The sequence below is a fragment of the Triturus cristatus genome, chromosome 8 (assembly GCF_964204655.1).
Source record: "Triturus cristatus chromosome 8, aTriCri1.1, whole genome shotgun sequence".
Classification (NCBI taxonomy): Eukaryota; Metazoa; Chordata; class Amphibia; order Caudata; family Salamandridae; genus Triturus; species Triturus cristatus.
Window position 1 is genome coordinate 300,527,281 of NC_140591.1, and position 16,353 is coordinate 300,543,633.

The following is a 16,353-nucleotide window of genomic DNA, read 5'->3' on the forward strand; positions in this document are numbered from 1 at the left end:
GAAGGTGGGTCTCCTGTAAGAAAATGATGTCAGGGTTCTGGAGTAAGAGGTAACGCCACACTTGGCGACGCTTATTGGGCGAGTTAAGCCCCTTCACATTAAGGGAGAGGACCTTCCAGCACGGCTCAGTAGTCATAGTCCCAGAACCCCACGGCATGCCTCATCCCTCTCATACCCCCATCCGCCCGTCCAACCCCCCCGCCACAGGGGTACCAAGGAAGGAGAGAAAGAAGGGAAGGGGAAAACCAAAGAAAACCACATCCAGTCTTAACCGGCCAACCGGGCCAACATGTCCTAATCCAGTCTAAGGAGTAGCCAGGCCTCGCGGCACAAGCTGTCCCAGAGATGTCACTCTCCCATGGATAGGCGTGGGGGTTTGTCATCGCCCGGCCAACAGATCACAGAACCAAAAGCCCGCTCCGGGCCACCGCCTCTCTTGTAGAGTCGTCGTGTCGTGCCGAAGAGCAGGCTAAATCAGGAGTTGAGCACCCCAGGGAGACTCATTTGAGGGGCGATACCTGGGAGCCCATAAGCGGCGAGCCGCCTTCCAAGGATTTGATATGCTTGATAATGTCCTGCTTGTCCCTTGATGATCTGCTGCCAGTCGGAGATGAGGGGCGCCGGGATCGACGCACCGTGGACCACTGCGGTCCCCGGGGAGCCCCACGATCCGCAGCACTGCGCCGCGCCGGACTGGCCGAAGGGGAGTCTGGGATCTGGAGCAGCTGGGCCGCCTCCCGGTAGGAGCGGAGCACTCGGCGCTTGGACTCCCACTGGAAGATGAGGGCGAAGGGGCGGCCCCACTGGTAGCGTATATTTAATGCTCGCAGCTTATCCGTAATGGGCCGAAAGTCCCTGCGATGTCTGAGGGTCGTAGAGGCCAGGTCCTGGAACAATTGAACCGGCGCGCCTTTATAGCGAATTTCAGGCTTGTCCCTGGCTGCTTTGAGAATCGCTTCTTTCTCCACAAAGAAGTGGACCCTCGTCAGAATGTCAGGGATGAGTCCAGGTCTCCCAGGTGGTCCTGCTACCCTATGCGCTCGGTCCAGAGCTGGCGGCGATGCATCGTCGTCCCCGCGGATCTCCTGAAGCAAGTCCGCCACAAATGTCATTATATCCTCCCCTTCGGCCCCAATCGGAACACCCCTGATGCGAATGTTGTTTCGGCGCCCCCTATTTTCCAAATCTTCCTGCTTGATCTGGAGCTCAACATGTTGCTCCTCCAGGGTCGCCAAGCGCTGCCAAAGGCGTTCCTGATCCTCTGTGCGGGCGTCCAGAGTTTTTTCCATATCATCTACGCGGTCTCCCAGATCTCCTACCTCCTTCCGAAGGTCCTTGACGCAGGCCTGGACTTCCGAGCGAAGGGACCCAATTTCAGTCTTGAGTTCCTGCATGAATGTTGCCATCAAGGACTGCGTGACTGGCTCCGCCGGGGTTCCCCCTCCTGACGAGTTAGCGCCCGACTTCCCCCATAGGTCGGCGACTGAGGCGTCCTTGGTCGCCGGGGGTTCTTTCCCAGGCTTCGTGCGAGTCATGCTGGACACCGGCCTGCGTCAGACCGCGCCAGGCAGGTCAGTTCCCCCGGCTGGCAGGCCACCCCCAGGCAAGCACCGCCAAGCGCGCCGCAGCGGGCAGTAGGTCACAAACCCCGGATCGGCAACCTCTCGCTTCCAGGGGCCCCTCCACAGGCCCCGTCTACACACTTCCCAGGCGGTGGGGTCCCCGCAGTGAGCCGCGCGCAGGCAGTCCCCAAGCCCCGAGGTCAACACCAGTGTCTCTGCTCCCGTTTAAGTCCAATCAGGGGACCCACAGAAGCCCCCGGCCGTCCAGGCCCCTCCCCAGCGAGTGCGAAGTCCCCCCGCCGGACACCCCGGTACCGGCAAGGCGGGCAACAGTCCCGGGGCCAGCAGGTCACCCCCCCGGAACAACTCACTGTGCGCTAGCCGTCGCTGCAGGGCTCCGTCGTCGGGCGTCCACGGGCTCCCGCCCCCTTCGAGCCAGCCACGAGGCCCAGTGCGGGCAGTGCAGCAGCTGCCGGTCACTCCTCAGGCCTCCAGCGCCGACCCAGGGCTCCGGCGGGAGCACAGCAGGCCCCCAGCGATCACAGGGGCACAGGCAGGAGCTCCAGGACACTGCTCCCAGCCAGCTCGGGGCAGATGCAGGCTCCCAGCGAGATTCAAGGCCTCAGCTCACGCCCCCGAGGACTCTCCCAGGGCCCAGCTCCGGCGCATGCCTCGAACCAGCAATCCAGTCGGGAAGGAAGGCCAGTCCGGAGGAAGATGGCGACCGCTACTCCGCGGTTCCGCCCCCGGAGGCCCCGAGACCTGTATTCCAGGCGGTCTGGAGCCCGCTGCACCACCAGGTAATTCCGAGGCTAGGATAGGGCCGCCCACAGCAGTTCGCCCGGGTCGCCGGGTCTCCGATCTCTCCCCCTCCTCAGGTATCGGGTGCCATAGGCCGTTGACGTTCGGCGGGCAAAATGGCGGGCAGGACAGCGATCTCCGGGCCTTCTCCACCTCTGAGTCCCGCGCCCTCCGGTGCCGCCAGCACCTCTGAGCCCCTCACCGGGTGCCCCTCGCCGTCAGCCCCCTCCGGGGTGTCGATCAGAACTCCGGCGCTGCCGTGGAGCCGCTTTAAGAAGGCAAATTATCGCGGCGGCGGCCCGGAGACGAAGCAATGCACGTCTCACTCCATTCCTGGCGAGACCACGCCCCCCTCAAGGATATTTATTTCATAAAGTTTTGTTTAAGATGAAAAATTAAGATTCTGGTTTTTCAGAAAGATACATTATTATCACAATTAGTCATTTAATATTTCCTATATATTTTTTCATTTATATAAAATCAATATTGTATTCATTCCAATGTTATCATATTTACAGTGAATAATACTTGATGTAATACACAACAGTCTATATGACTTAACTCATAACAACAGAGAATATGGTGATAAAATCATATTACAATAATACAACTGTGGATGAGCATGATGTACACAAGCTGGTGGTATGTTATTGCAGCTTTTGTCTTAATTTTCCTTTTGATAATATTTGGAATATTCACTGTTATTTTTTGTGTTATTGATCTGAAATTGTTCTGCCCGCAATTTGTGTTATTCACCTTACCCAGGTGTACCTTTACAAATCATTGTTTATTCCCTGTCAGGGCCGACTTACCTTGCAACAGGGGCCCCAGCTCTTTCCCAGTTATGATCACCCAGGCATTACCCATACACTCATGAAATCACTCATGCATTACCCATAGACTCCTCCAATCACCCACACATTACCTCTGCACTCACACAGTCAGCCTGGCGTTACTTATGCACTTATGAAATCACCAAGCACTACCATTGCACTACTCCAATCACCCAGGCACTACCCTTGTAGTCATACAATCAATCAGGCATTACCCATGCACTCCTTCAATCACCCACACATTACCTTTGCACTCATGCAATCACCCAGGCGTAACCTATGCACTTACAAAATCACAATGCACTACCCTTTCAATACCCCAATCACCTAGGCACTACTGTTGCACTCATGTAATCACTCAGGCATTACTCATGTACTCCGCCAATCACCCACAGATTACGTCCGCAGTCATGCAATCACGTGGGAATAACCGATGCATTTAGAAAATCACCATACACTACCCTTGCACTACTCCAATCACCCAGGCACTACCCTTAGAATCATACAATTGCATTACTCATGCACTCCTCCAATCATGCACACTTTACCTCTCCACTCACGCAAACACTCAGGCGGTGGTTATGCACACCTGCAATCACCCAGACATTAGTCCTGCACTCTTGCAATCACCCAGGCTTTACCCATGCACTCCTTTAATCATATATACACTGCCTGTACACTTCTCCATATATTCCACTTACCACAATTCATACAACACTTACAAATTTTTATTTTTTAAACCTAGTAGGCGGTTCTGACAAGAGCCATTTTTTTCTTTTATATTTTTTTTGGTTTTTTTAACTCTTTTTTACTGTTGTGTTTAAAAAAAAAAAAAGAAAAACTAAACAGAACCAGCAGCAAAAATGATCAAACAATTATGCAATTAGGATGTAATTGCATTAGAAAAAAAATAAAAAAAATTAACAATGGTGGCTCCTAACAGCAAACAGGATGGCATCCACAGATTGTTCACCAAAACATAGAGTTTTGTGACATTTCACGCAACGCTGCTCCAGCCTAGCAAAATCAGGAAGGATGTTGGGAACGGGGTAGAACCAGATGATGTACTTGATCCAGCAATGTTGACTTCAGTTCGGCGCTTTTCTCCGTCACGTAGACGCTGTTCTCTTGCAAGTTGCCGAGGATGGATAGTTTGCAAGTGTTTCAGCATCGATGATGTGCCGCAAGAGTATTTTTTTTCTGAACCACGTGAAAGAATGTTTTTGCAAATGGTGCAGGTAACTTTTCGGGTATTGACTTTTTTTCTCCTTCTGGAATTGAGAAAAATGTCCACACAATACTTTCATATCTTTTTCTCAGTGGTTCCTGCAGCTCTTCTTCTTCCTCTTCAGGAGGAATTTGCCGTGGAACATTTGCAGCTGGCATTTTTAAATTAGTGAAATAAACACCAAAAAAGGCAAAACAGAGGATCAGAAAACAGTCGGTGTATCTTCTGAGATGCTCTGGAAGGAATTAAATAATGGGTGGGGTCCTTCAAGTTCTAGAATGAAAAGGTTCTTAACCAATCAAATTGTTTCTTTTAAAGTCACATGGGATTCGCGCACCCGGTGCGCAAACAGCGCGGACCCGGCGTGACTTTCGAAAAATATATTTAGCACCTTAGACCAAACTTTTCGTTTTTTATGTCTATATTGGAAGGAAGTACATATCAAAGGAGGGGAACTCTAGAGGGGGCGTGGCTTGGCGCGCGACTAAGATGGTCGCAGCCCTGTAGAGCTCCGTCGTGTTGGTGCCCTTATCCTGGGATTTCTCCTGCAGGGGGACCCCTCCTGGGTGCTGTGGGCTGTGGCGGGGGCGGCTCGTTCACCCCCCAACACATCGGCGTGACAGTCGGCACGCGTGGGCATTGTGCGGGCGGCGGGGGACGCCTGCAAGTTACGGCCGGCAGTCCCGGAGTGAGGCTGGAGCTCGGCGCCCGGCAGCGAGCCCGACTGGACACCGCGGCTTGGTGAAGGCCCTCTGGGCCGCGGCAGTTACGGCGCCGGAGATCGGGATCCGGAGGTAGCACAGAGGATCCGTAGGGGTGCCAGTGCGGTGCACATGCTGTGATGAGCCGGCATTGAGGAACCACGCAGAGGAGCAGGTGTCCAGCGCTGACGCTGTGCACGGCGGGAAGCCCTGGAAGACGGACGACCTGGCCGGCTGCAGCGAGAGCGGGGTAGGCTTGACGGCCCAGTGGGAGCCATCCTGCGGCCCGGAGCCCACCGAGGCGCGATTGCATCGCAGTGAAGGGGGAGGTGCTCCCCGCTGTGACACCCGGCTGCCCGTGGTGAACTATGGCGCAAGGTAACGGGAAGGCCGGGGAGTGAGACGCCGCCCGGGGCCCGCAGATAGCGGGTCTTCCGCTGCTGCCCCGCTGTGTGTCCTGGGAGTGCGACGCCTTGCCCTGAGGAACCACGCGGAGGAACAGGTGTCCGGCGCCGACGGTGTGGACGGTGGACAGCTCTGAGAGGCGGACGATCTGGCCGGCTGCGGAGAGAGCGGAGTAGGCCTGACACCCCAGCGGGAGCCACCCTGCGGTCCAGAGCCCACCGAGGCGTGATCACGTTGCTGTGGAGGGGGAGGTGGCCCCCGTTGCGACACCCGGCTGCCTGCGGAGGACTATTGTGAAGGTAACGGGAGGGCCGGGGAGTGAGACGTCGCCCGGGGCCCGCAGATAGCGGTTCTTCCACTGCTGCCCACGCTGCGTGTTCAGGGAGTGCGACGCCTCGCGCAGGGTCATTGCTGGGAGCTGCCTGGCGGTACCCAGGCGCTTGACTACCGACGTGGAGGCCCACACGTGAGAATCTGCGTGGGAGTGTAGCGAGTGGATTCACGGTGCTGCGGAGGGAAAGCCGGCTTGGGCTGGACAGGACTTGGTCGCTGGTCGCGTGGACTGCGGGCGGATGCCCACTGCGCAGCAACTGGTCATGGGTCGGCTGCGCAATGCCCAGAGGGATGGCCAGCCACCGGCGGCCAGCCCGGGCCGGGTTGCGGCGCCCGGAGACTCTGGCCCGGCTCCACAAACTGAGCTACTGGCGGCTAAACTGGACTCTGTGCTGGCCGCGGTGGAGCGGATAGGATCCTCGCTCGAGCAAACGAGATCTTCCTTGGAGGCCCGCATTGACAAAGTCACCGTTGACTTCACGTTGCTCCACGCGGATCATCGCAAACTGGCGGACAAGGTGACGCTGCAGGGGCAGACTCTGCAAGACGTGCGGCCGGTCGTGGCCACTCACACGGCCACCCTCCAGGACCTACTTGACCGCGTCCATACACTGGAGGATCGCGTGGACGATGCCGAAGGACGTTCACGGCGCAGCAATGTGCGCGTGGTGGGCCTGCCGGAGGGGGAGGAGGGGCGGCAGCCGGAGCACTACGTGGAGGAATGGCTGCGCGGCCTGATCGGCCCCGAGAAGCTTTCGCCGCACTTTGTAGTGGAGCGGGCCCACAGGGTACCAGCGCGGAGGCCCGGCCCCGGGTCTCGACCTCGGCCCTTCCTGTTTAAGCTCCTTAACTACCGGGATAGGGATGTGGTGCTCCGGGAGACCCGGCGGCTTGGTAACATCGCTGTTGGCAATGGACAGGTACAATTCTTCCCGGACTATACTGCCCTGGTGCAGAAGCGCCGCAGCAACTATCTGGCGGTCAAGGTTCGCCTGCGTGAGTTGGAGATATCATACGCCCTTTTGTTTCCTTCCCGTCTGCGGGTGGTCACCGCCGACGGCACTCGCTTCTTCGATGCACCATCTGAGGTTTGGGACTGGTTGGAGGACACTGGGCGCAGCGATGGCCGGCGGCCCCCGGATGTGGAAGCGGTTCCGCGGCGTCGGAGGAGATCTCGGCAACGCAGGGGGAGAGGACACCGGCGAGAGGAGGGACGTACCCTGGGAGTGGCCCCTAGCCCGGAGAGAAGCAGAATGGAACGGCAAGAGGCGCTGGAAGCGGTGGCCACTCTTGGGTCCCCGGACAGCAGGAGTGGGGAAGCTACCCGGGAGCAGGGTGGACTGGTGGCCAGCGGCTCCTCTTCCCCGTCCACTGTAATATCGGATGACCAGCTGCTGCCGCTGGTCACCCCACAGACATCGGACCATGTCATGTAGGGCATGGGTGGTGGGGAGGTTGGGGTCATCGCCAAAGGTACTCCCCAACGCTGGGCCCTGACTCGTGTGGGCTGATGCCGCTTGACCCGGGCCTGTGGGGTGGAGGGGGTGATGGGGGGTGGACGGAGGGGGGGCCTGTTGTCTGGGTATTTGGGGGGGTTGGCGGGGAGGATGAGATGAGGAAGAGGCGACCGGGCTTGTGTTTCTCTCTAGTGGGGTGCGCACCTGTTGTGCTGGACGTTCCCGACTGCGGGCATATGTTGTGGGGGCCGCGTGCTCCTCCGGCTCACATTGCGCCCTGCGCAGGGGAGACCCTTGCACCGCATATACACAGGCACCTTTACAGGGGACCACACACGCACAGCGACCACCACTCGCCCGCCCCATCAGCCACAATTAGGCTCAGTTTAATATTGTGAGCGTTGCCTCATGGTTTGGACGAACACCCACAGAGGGGTTTGCCCTGATGGTTACTTTGGCCTGTTTGGTCTGGTTTTGTGTTTGATTGTACGTTTACATGATGTTGTTCTAATTGGTTATCAATGCAGCTCCCTATGTAATCTAGTGACGGCCCTCTGCCTCCCGCTCAGGGGCGGTGTCCCTGGCCCCGGTCGCAGATCTCCACTTTGGATCTACCCATGGCTGTTACCAATGTAGTCACGTGGAATGTCCGAGGTATGCACACGCTGGCGCGTAGGTACTCGGTCTATGCATACATGCAGCGACACGCAGTGGCCATAGCTCTCCTGCAGGAAACACATATGACACCGAGGGAACTGGACAGACTGCGCATGCGCTGGAGGGGACAGGTGTACGGCACCACATGCTCGGCGCACGCTAGAGGCACGCTGATATGGGTGAGGGCGGGTACCCCATTTGTTTGTTTGGAGGTGCTGGTGGACCCGGAGGGGATGTATACCCTGGTACACGGGAAGATTGATGGGCAACAGGTACTGCTGGGGTCCCTTTATGCGCCAAATGTAGAACAGCCCTCTTACCTGGCCGGGCTGTCGACGGCGCTGGCGCCGTACGCTGGCCTTCCCTGGCTCTTGGGAGGAGATTTTAATTCCGTCCTAGATGTGCACTTAGACCGGTCCTTCCCACCCCTGCGGAGCTCACAGGTGGGGTCGAATGCTAGGGCCCTGGCCGCCTGGCTATCGCAGTGGACCCTGATTGACCTGTGGCAGAGCATGCACCCCGGCGACCGCGTCTACTCATTCTATTCAGCGGTTCACGGCCTCCATGTTCGATTGGACAGGGTGGTGGGTACCCAATCGGTGCTTCCGTGGGTGGTTCGGGCGGAGTATATGGGCAGGATGCACTCGGACCATAACCCCCTCATCCTGGGACTTCGGTGGCGACCGGATAGACCTCCGGTTCCGACCTGGCGCCTTCAGACGGTGGCTTTGGAGGACTCGGAGTTTCGTGCCTCCCTGGGTACGGCGATCGAACAATACTTTGACCTAAATGAGGGCACTACGGATAGTGAGTTGTTGGAATGGGACGCCCATAAGGTGTATATTAGGGGGCACTGCTTGGGTGCGACGTGGAATATTCGTAGGCAGTTGGCGCGAACTCTTGCCGACCTGGAATCCCGCCTCCTCGCGTGTGAATTGCCCGGGGAGGGTGGCGGTGCAGGCTCAAGTGGCTTATTGGAGCTCAGGGCACGCCATGCCGAACTTCTAGACCGGCTGCGCTGCCACAATTATGCGGCTCACTCGGCTAGGGTGCACGCTACGTCGGATAGGGCCGGGCGGCTCCTGGCCTGGCTGATTCGGCAGGAGACCACGCGAGCCCCTATAGGCGCCATTGCTGGCCCTGATGGTACGCTTGTCCATACCCAATGGGAAATTCACCAAGCATTCACGGCGTACTATACCTCTCTGTACCGGTCAACTGGAAGGAGGAGAGAGTGTGACTTGGATGAATTTTTGGGCAGTGTAGTACTGCCCGTGGTGCCGGAGGAGCACCATGACCTTCTGGAGGGCCCCCCCACGGTGGAAGAGATAGGAGATGCTGTCTCCTCGCTGGCGACGGGTAAGGCGCCGGGGCCGGATGGGCTCCCGGCGGAATACTATAAGGCCTACCGGGAGTCCCTGATACCAAAGCTCCACAGCCTCTACTTAACAGCTCTGGAGAACGGCACGTTACCGGAGTCGATGAAGGAGGCCTATCTGATTTCCCTGCTTAAGCCGGGCCGCGATGCCACCCAGCTGGGGTCTTACCACCCGCTCGCCCTGCTCAATACAGACTATAAAATCCTGGCGAAGATACTGGCGGAGAGGCTGGCGCCGGTGGTACCTGCGCTGGTACACGGTGACCAAAACGGCTTCGTGCCTAAACGCAGCACCTCTCTCAATTTGAGGCCTCTGGCCCCGGGCACGATGTCTGATTTTAGACCTGGAGAAGGCCTTTGATAGCCTGGAATGGGGGTACCTGGTGACTACGCTGTCGCGCTTCGGGATGGGGCTCGGCTTTCTCCAGCTGGCGGCTCTCCTGTATAAGGGTCCGACGGTGAGAGTGCGTACTGGCCCGTATGTTTCGGAACCCATTAAGGTCGGACGCGGCACCAGGCAGGGCTGCCCGTTGTCGCCCCTCCTGTTTGCGCTCGCAATGGAGCCGTTGGCGGCGACGCTTCGTAGGGACCTGGCAGACGGCATTCCGCTGGGGGATGCGGTGCACCAGGTATCCCTTTATGCGGATGACCTCCTAGTTTTTGTTAGAGATGTGTCTTCTATCCCTGTGGTCTTGGAACGTGTCTTGTCCACTTTTGAACAGCTCTCGGGACTCCGGGTAAATGCGGCCAAATCCTGCCTCTATGCATTTCGAGACGACACTCAGGATCCCGCTTACCAGCTTGGTGGGGTACGAGTGCAGTGGCAACCGCACACCTTTCGTTACTTGGGAGTCCAGATCTATCGCCGGCCAGAGGACCTGGTGGAGGGCAACCTGGGACGAACCGTGACGGCGCTTCGGGCTCAGATGGCAGTCTGGAGTACGCTAGCCCTGTCTGTCACTGGCCGAATAGCGCTGGTCAAGATGGTAGTGCTGCCTCGGTTGTTGTACTACTTTGCCAATCTGCCGCTGTACTTACCGGCATCTTTCTTCACAGGCCTCATGCGCTCCCTCCGGGATTTTGTCTGGGGAGCGGCACGCCACAGGGTTGCGTTGCCCAAGCTATGCCTTCCCGTTGGCCAGGGCGGGCTTGCAATGCCCTGTCTTGAACACTACTATTTGGCGGCGCAGTTGCAATGGGTAGCCCGGTGGCTGGCGGACAGATGTTGGGAGGATACTGCAACAGCGGAGAGTCCGCCGATGGCAGTGGCGGAGCTTCTGCGGATCTTTCACCCGACGACGGGTGCTTCACGGCCAGCACCGGTGCTGCTAGCGGTGGCGTGCAAATGCTACCGCAGGAGCCTCCGGCTCACCAGTGCCAGGATCCCTTATGCCCCAGCTATGCCCCTGGAGGGTTCCCCTTGTGGCCGGGACACACTTGGGGCCGCGGAGCTGAGGGACTGGCATGCGGTGGATATCCACACGTTGGAGGATCTCTACCGTGAGGGAGAATTGTTGTCGTTCGCGACCCTTGCGGAGGAGACGGGGCTAGCGCAGGGCCAGTTCCTCCGCCATCGGGCCCTGGTAGAGACGCTCACAGGGCACTGGGGAGACCTACGGGAGGAGCCGGAACAACACTTGGTGATGCAGTATCTCCATATCTTGGGCCGCGGGGGACACCTGATCGGGTGGTTTGCTGCGGCACTACGCGCGCATGCTGTGCCAAGTCTGGGTGCACTACGCGAGAAATGGGAGGGAGACCTCGCCCGCCCCATGGCAGACAAAGAATGGGACAGGGTGTTGCAAGGGCCGAGGAGGGTACCTTGAAATATGAGATTCCGCCAAATACAGTTCTTCGTCTTGCATAGGGCCTACCTAACGCCTGCCGCCATTAATAGGTATTTCCACCGTGTGGATGCCAGCTGCCCCCGTTGTGCGGAAGCTGATGCTGATCTGCTTCACATGCTGTGGGGCTGCCCGGAACTGAGTACATACTGGCAGGCGATACACGGGATGCTCCGTCGGTGTACGGGACGGGAGATCCCCCCTGAGTGGCCTACTTACCTGTTGCACCTCTTTCATAGGTCGCCCCCGGTCAAGGTAGCATCTCGTTTTATAGACCTGGTGTGAGAAGTTGGCCTGATGTATGATGTCACTAGTTATAGTGTACACCTTATATCAGTCCAAATACCCTTATGGTGATTGGTTGTAAAGTCAACCTTATAGACCAGCTATCCTAGTGGTAGCATGGACAAGAGCAGTCTTAGGCTAAACTCTGAATGGCATGTGAAGCCAGCTGTGATACCATATATAATCCCTTGAATACCAAATGAAAGGACACCACAACAGGTATATATATAAAATAAAGTGTATTTATTCTAAGCAAACCCTCAGCACTCTTTATGAGATTAGAGGTAAGTACAACACAGTCTTATTTAAGCATACATTAAGTCACACAGGTAAGTAATACAGTTAGGCCCTAGGGGCCACGCAAACCATATACTAAGTAAGTGGTATAAGGACCACTGTCACGGAAATAGAATAGGCCTAGGCCTAGGGAATCGCTGGGGCTACACTACACTAGCAACAGTTAGGAAGTGGGAGGCCCACGGGATTCGTATGCAGAGTGGAAACACTCACGCGTAATGCGTAAAAGTCACTAGCAATAGTACAGTTCAGAAATAGATAGATTTAGGACACTTCCGGAGTAGCTAGGAAGTTGAGACTTGAAACTTAGACACTAGGATAGTCACTATCCTGATGAGCACAGGAGTACCCAAGTTACCTAGCCCACAGGCTGCGGGTGCATAGGGTTGAAGTTGCGTCGGGTTTCGTCGTCGACTCCTATGGATGCCTGAAGAAAGATGCTGACAGGCAGTCAGTGAAGAGTGTCCGGTGGATCCCAAGGCTGGGATCAAGAAGAGAAGAGACCTGCAAGCAGAGGGGACAGAGTCAAGGTCACTAGCCAGTGACCACGTGGAACCAGGAAGGAACCAGACGATGTCGTGAAGAGTTGCAGGTGAAGGTGAAGCTTGTCGCTGCAGCCAGGAGGACCAGGAAGCGTCGAGGACGACCAGGACCAGGAGGCGAGCTGTCCCACAAAGGCTCTTGCTGTCGGCGGCGTCGAAGCTGGGCTAGGACTCACCAAGCCTTGGCAAGCGGAACCCACGAAGAACGGAGGACTTGCTTCAGGAGCAGACCAGGAAGGTCTGGGGTGCTTCTTCTTTGCAGAGAAGTGGGAGCCAGTCTGGAGGAGCCAAACCAGCGCAGAAGATTTCAGGATGCGTCGTCACAAAGGCCACTAGCCAGCGGGCAAGCAACTGGACAGACGCGGCAAGCAGGAAAATGCTGAAGGGCCCCACGCAGGACTCGTTGAGTGTGGGGGGCTGGTCTTCGGTGCAGATGGTGCTTGGGGGTGGGGCTTCTCAATCCCCGGTGCACAACTTCGAGGGTGCCTCAGAAGCTGCGCTTGAAGATACTAGCCACTTTTCCCAGGTAGCCGGTCCCACGTCGCTCGTCGCCTCCACGGATCCCAGCTCTGCTGTAGATGTGGATCAGGGTCGGAGAAGTCTGGAAGTCAAGGCTCTGGTCGGGCTCTGCAGTCGGTTCCTCGTAGAACGTGGGCAAAGCAAAGGGTAGTCTCTTGATGGTGCCTGTTTGCACAGGGTAGCCACTCCTTGGCCACAAGGGAGATTCTTCAGTCTTCTTCTTTCGTCTAATGTCGAAGGTCCAGAGTTTCTGTTCAAGATTGCAGGTTCAGGATAATCTAAAGTCTTGAGGCCCAACTCCCACTCTTATACTAATCTGGGGGGCTGGGATACCTGCTAGGTCACGCCTTATGGGTGGGACCTGGGAGGGGGTGGTTACACCCACTTCCCTTTGTCCAGTTTTGCGCCAGGGCTGGGGGTGGAGTGCCCCAGCACCGGTTTGAACTGGACTATGCAAGGAACACCTTGTGTGCCCCAGGCATGTCTCATTCCTTTCAGCCCACCCTGCCCCAATACACTAAAGGCTGTCTGGGGAGGTGCTAGCACCTCCCCAAGCAGGAAACCTATTGTCCAGGCCTCCCTGGCTGGGATCACTCCCAGCTGCAGGAGGTCAGACTTGTGTCGTGGCAGCAGCATCCATTTTGTGATGCTGAGGCTTTGGTCAGAGGCTAACAGTGAAGTATGATTTTAACATGTCTTTCCCTCTAGAAGGGGGGAATAATATCCTCATGTCCAGAAATGGTATGGGGGTATTATTCCACAGTGTTAGACACCTTACACGACATGTTTCGATAAAGCCAAACCATAGTTACCATAACCGTTTAAGACTATAAGGCACTTTAAGAGTATATGGTAGGCTATATCATAGAACAGCTATAAGGACATGGTTCCGAAAGCTGCAGACAGGCTCAGCTCATGCTAGAGCCCCATCTCACATGTTACCAAGCACTCTGCCTCCAGGATTGTTAAGGCCTGCCATAGGAGTGACTGATAGGTACACATGTGTCTATATGAAGGTTAGGTATAGGAATACTACACCTAAGCAAGGGGTGATTACACGACCTTGCCCCAGCTGAGTGATCAGCCAGTTGTGTCAAAATGGAAGGCCAGGCCAGGGGTGGCATAATACATGCTGCAGCCCCTGGTAGGCCTAGGGTACACCTATGCCCTGGGTACCTAGGGTACACTGTACAGGGGCCAATAAGGTGATCCTATCCAAATGGGTTATGCACCTAAAGTACATAGTATTAATTTAGAGAGAGAACAGCAGGGCTGTGGGTCTGATCAGCAGGCCCACAGCCACATCTAAGTCGAAAACCAGTAAAGCAAAAGCAAAAAGTGGGGGTGAACATAGAAAGCAGACCCTACTCTCCTACACAACCCCCCCCCCAAACTTAGGGACATTAAACTAACCTTGACCAGTTGAGTTTTCATGTTCTAAGTGGAAATATCTGGAGAGTCCATCTGCATTGGCATGGTCAGTCCCAGGTCTATGTTCCACTGTGAAGTCCATCGCCTGTAGGGAAATGGACCACCTAAGAAGTTTGGGATTTTCACCCTTCATCTGATTTAGTTGCCCAAGCTATGCCTTCCCGTTGGCCAGGGCGGGCTTGCAATGCCCTGTCTTGAACACTACTATTTGGCGGCGCAGTTGCAATGGGTAGCCCGGTGGCTGGCGGACAGATGTTGGGAGGATACTGCAACAGCGGAGAGTCCGCCGATGGCAGTGGCGGAGCTTCTGCGGATCTTTCACCCGACGACGGGTGCTTCACGGCCAGCACCGGTGCTGCTAGCGGTGGCGTGCAAATGCTACCGCAGGAGCCTCCGGCTCACCAGTGCCAGGATCCCTTATGCCCCAGCTATGCCCCTGGAGGGTTCCCCTTGTGGCCGGGACACACTTGGGGCCGCGGAGCTGAGGGACTGGCATGCGGTGGATATCCACACGTTGGAGGATCTCTACCGTGAGGGAGAATTGTTGTCGTTCGCGACCCTTGCGGAGGAGACGGGGCTAGCGCAGGGCCAGTTCCTCCGCCATCGGGCCCTGGTAGAGACGCTCACAGGGCACTGGGGAGACCTACGGGAGGAGCCGGAACAACACTTGGTGATGCAGTATCTCCATATCTTGGGCCGCGGGGGACACCTGATCGGGTGGTTTGCTGCGGCACTACGCGCGCATGCTGTGCCAAGTCTGGGTGCACTACGCGAGAAATGGGAGGGAGACCTCGCCCGCCCCATGGCAGACAAAGAATGGGACAGGGTGTTGCAAGGGCCGAGGAGGGTACCTTGAAATATGAGATTCCGCCAAATACAGTTCTTCGTCTTGCATAGGGCCTACCTAACGCCTGCCGCCATTAATAGGTATTTCCACCGTGTGGATGCCAGCTGCCCCCGTTGTGCGGAAGCTGATGCTGATCTGCTTCACATGCTGTGGGGCTGCCCGGAACTGAGTACATACTGGCAGGCGATACACGGGATGCTCCGTCGGTGTACGGGACGGGAGATCCCCCCTGAGTGGCCTACTTACCTGTTGCACCTCTTTCATAGGTCGCCCCCGGTCAAGGTAGCATCTCGTTTTATAGACCTGGTGTGAGAAGTTGGCCTGATGTATGATGTCACTAGTTATAGTGTACACCTTATATCAGTCCAAATACCCTTATGGTGATTGGTTGTAAAGTCAACCTTATAGACCAGCTATCCTAGTGGTAGCATGGACAAGAGCAGTCTTAGGCTAAACTCTGAATGGCATGTGAAGCCAGCTGTGATACCATATATAATCCCTTGAATACCAAATGAAAGGACACCACAACAGGTATATATATAAAATAAAGTGTATTTATTCTAAGCAAACCCTCAGCACTCTTTATGAGATTAGAGGTAAGTACAACACAGTCTTATTTAAGCATACATTAAGTCACACAGGTAAGTAATACAGTTAGGCCCTAGGGGCCACGCAAACCATATACTAAGTAAGTGGTATAAGGACCACTGTCACGGAAATAGAATAGGCCTAGGCCTAGGGAATCGCTGGGGCTACACTACACTAGCAACAGTTAGGAAGTGGGAGGCCCACGGGATTCGTATGCAGAGTGGAAACACTCACGCGTAATGCGTAAAAGTCACTAGCAATAGTACAGTTCAGAAATAGATAGATTTAGGACACTTCCGGAGTAGCTAGGAAGTTGAGACTTGAAACTTAGACACTAGGATAGTCACTATCCTGATGAGCACAGGAGTACCCAAGTTACCTAGCCCACAGGCTGCGGGTGCATAGGGTTGAAGTTGCGTCGGGTTTCGTCGTCGACTCCTATGGATGCCTGAAGAAAGATGCTGACAGGCAGTCAGTGAAGAGTGTCCGGTGGATCCCAAGGCTGGGATCAAGAAGAGAAGAGACCTGCAAGCAGAGGGGACAGAGTCAAGGTCACTAGCCAGTGACCACGTGGAACCAGGAAGGAACCAGACGATGTCGTGAAGAGTTGCAGGTGAAGGTGAAGCTTGTCGCTGCAGCCAGGAG